The sequence below is a fragment of the Aptenodytes forsteri genome, unplaced genomic scaffold (assembly GCF_000699145.1).
Source record: "Aptenodytes forsteri isolate BGI_AS27 unplaced genomic scaffold, ASM69914v1 Scaffold289, whole genome shotgun sequence".
Classification (NCBI taxonomy): domain Eukaryota; kingdom Metazoa; phylum Chordata; class Aves; order Sphenisciformes; family Spheniscidae; genus Aptenodytes; species Aptenodytes forsteri.
The window spans coordinates 2,007,392-2,013,362 of NW_008795025.1; positions in this window are offsets into that span (position 1 = coordinate 2,007,392).

Sequence of the window (5,971 nt, forward strand, 5' to 3'; positions counted from 1 at the left end):
ACTTTGTTACTAGCGCTACATAATAAATTAACTGTGTAGTTAAAGATAAGTTTAATGCTGGTGCTTTGCAGAGGGATTTTCTTCTAAGTCTCTGTGCAGGTATAAACATCCATTCTAAAAACACACGCATGTGAGCGTTGTGCGAGGAGGGGCTGAACCCTGCGCTGCGGCCAGGGGCAGAGACAGGCAGGGCCAGGCAGGGCCAGGCAGGGTACTGATCCCCCATGAGAAACATCAGGTCCCGTTAGCACCAGTGTGTCCCCTTGGGGAGCCCCTTTGCCCCCCCAAGGGACAACAACCAGATCGAACGCAATCAATCTGCATTTTAATTACCGTCTGTGGGGATGCTGAGCCATCTGTGGGTGCCAGCAGCCAAAATCGCCTCTGGTGAGGCTCCATGCTCCCGTCCCCCACGTTATATAGTAGGGACATGGGTGTGCTCCATCAGTGGGACCTATTCCCAGCTGCAGTGCTTGGCAAGGCAAGGCTGCAAAACCTCACGGGGATCAGAGGACTCATCCACCAAAAAAATAAGGAAAATAAAAAAATGTGCTTTAGGAATCCATGTTTTCAGAGATTTCTGCTGACTAACATGATTTCAGCCAAAACGGAGGAAGCGTGTGGGGAAATGGCTCAAGAGCTTCACCAGGAAATGTTTCCCTCCTGTTGGAGACGATGCTCTAGGACCGCAATGGTGGGACTGGACCCCCAAGGGTGGGGACCACAAGGGGCTGCATGACCCAGGGCACGCTCTTCCGCTCCTGCTTGCTCACCCATCCTGCATTCACCACCACCCTCCAGCTGGGGAGCACAGTACAGGCAGGGCTCCGTGCAGGCAGGGCTCAGGGATCACCTCCCCTGCTAGTGATGAGCTTGGAAAGCCAAAGCCCAGCCTTTCTCCATGCTGGCTGTTGGTGGGGCAGCCGTCTCTGAGCACCTGCCTGCACCCGTGGGCAGCCTGGCATGGTCCAAATGCATTGGTATCGACTCAGCAATCAATTTTCAAATCCCAGGCAGCCGGGCCAAGAAAGAGTAATTACGCCGGCCAGCCGTGTCCCCCAGCTAATGCAAATGGAGCAGCTTTCTCCGGGGACTCGGCCTCCACGCCAGTGCGCACTTTCACATCCTGGGATGGAGAAAGCAGTGTTGGGTGGGCAGAGTTAAGGCTGTTTTCCTTCCTCCGGGGAGGATATTTGCACTTTGGGGGGAGACCCAGCACCTACTGGAGCATCTCTGCTCCCCAGGCACCTCTCCAGCCCCATTCACAGCCTCCAGCCCCGCACTATCCCAAGCGGGATCTTCTCCTGAAATGAGTGAGGAGAAGAAGAGGAGGGAGCTGCCCGGGGGATGAAGGACAGAAAGCTGAAATAATTTCTCCCTCCTGTGATGCCTCTCATGAGTGGAGGGGAAGGAGAGAGACAACCTCTTGCCTCTGCCAGACCCCTCTCCTGGAGGACAGCCATTACCAAAGGACATTTCTACACTTATAGTAGCTACATGCACTTTGTTTCCCCAAGGTGTGGGTGATTTTGAGGTCTCCTCCAAAAGAAGAAGGAGTTCCGGCCAGGCCAAGGGAAGTGAGGTGGGTTGGCAACATCCCATACCCACCCAGATACCAATTAAACACTGCCAAATAATTCCTCTAACAATGACCCACACAACCACACGCTAGCAGGAGGCTTCAAACCTCATCGTCCCGTGGTGGCTCACCATAGAGGACAAGCGCTGGGGCTCTGTCTGCTCTGGGAAAAGAGATGGGGAGCAGAAATGCCTGCCATAAAGCCCTTATTTAGCAAAAAAACTGAGAGAGGGGCAGGAAGGAGGCAGTAGGTGGTAGCTGGGATGGGTCCTAGCTTGTCCTGGGACATGGTGCCCCCAAAACCCAAGAGCTTTTAGGAGAAAAATGTTCAGATGAAGATCTCTGCTTGCCAGACCTCCTAGAGACAAGGACCTCAGTGAGCCTATACTGCCTTTGCTGTCCTTTTTGCTGGAGGTTTTGGGGGGACCCAGACCCCTTCCTACACCTAGCCACCCCAGGGAGTGTGGGGGGAGAATTTAGTGTCCCTGAGATTTCCACCCCACTGGCAAATCTGGCAGAAACCGGCCATGGGATATCAAATCGCTGCCTGTAAGGATCCCCAGCATGGGGAGGAGGAGAGGGGACGTGTGACATCCCGCAGCTGTGACACCTCCACCCACCCCGTGTTTTCCCAACCTCTGCTGATCCAGCTGCTTACGTGCTGGCAGGACCAGCTCACCACACCAGCTTATTAAAAGCATTATGTTTTACTGAAGGCAGCTGGTTGAAGCTGGGAGACATAAGCAAGGCAGCTGCCAGCACCTTGCCAATGCCTGCCCTGGCTTTTCAGCTCCCTGTTTCCACCTGCTGCCCTGTGGATGCTTTGCTGGGGAGAAACGTTCTGGTTTATGGAAATGTAAGGCTTTGACATTGCAAAGCATCAAGGAAAATAGAGGGGGGGAAAAAAAGAACCAAACAATTGCCTGGGCCTCATCAAGGAGCTTCTGGGAGAGATTGCGCTGGGTAATTATAAAGGGAAAATAAAATCAAGCTCTGAGATGAGGATGACAAGCTGGAGGGGACTGGGAAGGTGCAGGAGGAGAGGTGCTCGCAGCACCCTGTGGCAGCCTGTGGGTGGGAGGTTTGGTGCTGAGATTTTGGCAAGGAAGGATTTTCCTTTGAATATTAATTTGGTTGGAAAACTCCCCGAGCAGGTCCGGAGGCCAAGAGGCAGGTGGGGATGTGATGTCTTGACAGGCAGTGCTGAGCCAGCTGCTGGCTTCAGCTGCCCGTCCCTGGGCTGGAGCAGTCCAACTACTCCAAACTTTGGGGCTATTTCAGGGAATACCATCACCAACAAATTTGTGCAGGGACACTGCTGCCCCAGCGGGAAGGGGCTCGCAAACCCTCATTTGGCCAGGGAATAGTGGGGAGGGATGGAGGGGAGATGCCCTTTACAAACCCCATAAAACGCAATTGAAGCAGCTCTCCTTGAGGGTTGCGGGAGCAGAGGCAGCCGATGGGGACAATCTTTAACTAAAGGTGAGGTGAAATGGTGCTGAGCACCCCGGGATTCGTTTCAGGCACATCAGTAAGGAAGGCTCAACCTGCCTTGTGAGACATGCGAGAGAGCGCTGGGGAAAAAAACCCTGATACAAGGGGTGGACTAACGGCACCTGCCAAACCTGCCCCATATTTTCTATTTTATTTTTTAATTTCCTATCCCTATCCCTTATTATTTCCTTATTTTATTTCTTGCACAGCAAGGGTGACACCGGGCTGAGAGCAGTGATGTGGGTTAGGGGAGATCAGGAACTAGTCAAGCCGTCGAGCAGGTCCCATGGAGACCTTGAGCTTCAAGCACTTAATGCCATCAAATTATAGCAGCCACCTCCCAGTAACTCCAGCCAGCAAACTGGGTATGGTTAGAGACCAGTTCCTGAGAGCTGGGAGAATCCAAGAGATCCCAGGCTTTGCCCTTGATGGGATTTTAACCCTGGCCTGGCCATAGGATGCTGGTCCCCTGGCTGGCACCACCCTACGGGGAGAGGCAGCGTCTAACGACATTGACATTTTGTTTCTCATTACAGGCGCAATTAAAAGGAGAGAGGATTACAGGTAACAGCCGTGTCGTGCCCCTGTCCCTCGGCCACTGCATGCTGCCTTTATCTTTTCTGCCTGGGCAGTTCCATCGATGGATCGACTTCTTCCCCCGCCTAATTTATGGCTCCTTTATGTTTGTTTATATAATATGGTTAAACATCTACTTTACACCCTGCATGCTTGTACTCACTAATTAGCATTTTTCTCGGCATTTATTGCATTTGCTACGCACTCAGGCAAGATGAACGGGAGCAGGGAGAGGGCTGGGAGCCCCATAGACACCCTGCGCTGGGGGCAGGAGCCGCAGCCCCCAGTCCACCCCAGACTAGCAGGTTTGGATGCCTGCCCCCCCCCAGAGCTGCAGATGAAGCTGTTGGCAGCCAGAGCTGCAGCTGTGTCAGGGAAGGGCTCCCCTAGGATTTATTTCTGCCTCCTAATGCGGTCCTTGAGCTGCTTTAGGGGGGACTGGGGAGCCTGGAGCATCACCATCAGGGGAACAGCAAGATATCCATGTGTCCCCCCATGGCTGCTGCCTTGCGGTGACAAACCATCCCTGCAGCCTTCTGTCCTCCCCCTGGTGATGCTCAAAGCTACCCGCCAAGCCCCTTCTGAGTGGGTTTGGGGTGCAGGGCAGGGAGTTCTCCAGGGGGGTGGCTTGAGCTCCCCTGTACCCCACGAGCAGCCCCCTGGACACAGCGGAGCACAGCCTGTCCCTGCCCACAGAGCCACCTCCACTCACCAGGAGCTGAGCCCAGAGGAAACCCCAACCTCAGCCCAAAATAGACCTTCTCCTCAGCCTTGGTTTGCCAGGTTTTACAGCCAAATCACCCCCAAGCACCAGCATGATGAGACCTGGCAACTGGCACTGTATCTTCCAGTCCTGGCAGTATGGATCTACATGTGGATCCATACCACCCTGGGGCCTGAATCTGCTCTGTGGTCCCAGTAAAAGCCCCAGCCCCTGAGGACTGACCACCTCTTGCTGCCCAGGTACCCTGGAGGGGACCTGCCCTCTCGGCAGGCTGGCAGGGCCGGCGATGCTCCATGGCCCCTCTCTCCCACCGAGCCCGCCTACCCGGCATCCCGTCCTGGGGGTTCACACCCCATCGCTGTGAGCACAGACCTGAAAGTCAAATAAACAGCCAGGCTCATGGTCCACCAAAGGTACAGGAAAACCCCCTCCGACCCCCTCTGCCTTCCTGCCCATTCCCTGTGCTGCAGTTTCCCTGCCTGCAGACACAAGTCCCATGGGGGTGCAAGGGGCGGGGGGGTGTGGAACGACAGCCACAGGGATGCAGCCAGCAGAAAGCAACCCCCAAATATGGCCCTTCCTTGAGACCCCAGTGCCACTGCAGGAGGGGATGTGTAGTCTCAGCCAACACACAGACAGGAGCTTACAGCGGCAAGGTGCTCCTCATTTCCAGCCAGGAGGGCAGGATACAGGGATGCTTCTTCCCCTCAGGCTCCGCAGTGCCTTGGTGAACCCCCTGTCTCTCCAGGAAGCATCCCCGCACCGGGCTCAGCCTCCTCCACCTCTCTGGACAGATGGATTCTGCCAGAAGCTGTAACAGGTAACTGCTAACAAAGCACACCTAATTAACGCGCTCCTTGGAAACACCCTCACCGTCCCTTCCTCCAGATGCTCGGCCACCCCTCCGCTCAGAGGCGACCTCACCAAATGAGTGCTCCGTGCTCTGGCTTTACAAGTTGCAGCTCAGCGAAGGCTCAGGGAGCATCCTTCAGCCCAGAGCTCTCAGATGGCCCCTTCCAGGGCAACCCCAAGGGGTCGGCTCTCCTAGAGCAAGGCACTGTCGCTGCCTGCAAGGTATTCCTGAGCAGGCAGGAGAGGAGGCAAAAATCACATTCAAACTTTGGTGAATTGAAGCAGAAAGCTGGGGTTAAGGCTCAGCAGAGGGCCTGAGTGGTCTTCGTGTCTGCCAGCAGTATCTACGGGCAGACGGCAGCCGTGTGCTGGAGGAAAGACTGCGCAGGGTTGTTTCCACCCCGCCTGGAGTTAGGGATGCTGCTTCCCCAGCGGCTGCCAGCATGGCCCTGCAGGGAATCGGGCTGTGCTCAGCCCTCAGCAGAGGGGAGCCGTGGGCAGGAGGAGGGAGGGAACGGGGTGAGAAGGAGATACGAAGCATGGGCTTGATGGGGAGAGGGGGTGAATGAGGCCCCCCCAGCACTGCCTGCGAGTATGCAGCAAGAAACCTCCTCCCCTCCCCGAACTGTCTCCTCTCTCTGTATGACGCAGGTGCCAAGAGCCAAATTTCTTTAACCTCATTCCAGCAACAAAAGGAACTTGCAGAAAGTGCAGGAAGCTTTTGTCCCCCCTCCACACCCCCCACC